The sequence below is a fragment of the Dipodomys ordii genome, unplaced genomic scaffold, assembly GCF_000151885.1.
Source record: "Dipodomys ordii isolate 6190 unplaced genomic scaffold, Dord_2.0 Scaffold44, whole genome shotgun sequence".
NCBI lineage: Eukaryota > Metazoa > Chordata > Mammalia > Rodentia > Heteromyidae > Dipodomys > Dipodomys ordii.
In genome coordinates this window covers 1,162,064-1,162,467 of record NW_012267260.1, presented here as the reverse complement: position 1 = coordinate 1,162,467, position 404 = coordinate 1,162,064, and positions in this window count along the sequence as shown.

Below are 404 nucleotides of genomic sequence, written 5' to 3'. Positions count from 1 at the left end.
GTCGCTGCCGGGAAGGATCGGGCACGGTCGGCAACGCTGCCGGCCGCAGGCGCCAGGCCGCGATGGACGCGGGCCGCACGCCCGGTGGAGGCGGCGTCCACGGGGCCGGGAGCAGCCCCGAGCCCTCGGGGGCTCGGAGCCGGACTCCAGGGCCACCGCACCGAGTCCAGACCCCTCCTTGAGCTGCTCATCTTGCTGCCCCGAATGCAACTGGATCCACGCGGCCCGCGCTCTTGGGCCCCGCCCCGCCCCCGGCCCGCGCCACTCGGGCGGGAACTACAGTTCCCAGAGTTCTCCGCGGCGCGAGGGCGTGCCGGGGCGCAGGGAGTGACGGGAAGCAGCGGCAGGCCGGCTGGCTTCGCCGAGCGGTGTGGAGGTTCCTGCTCCGGCCGCCTGAGGCGGCG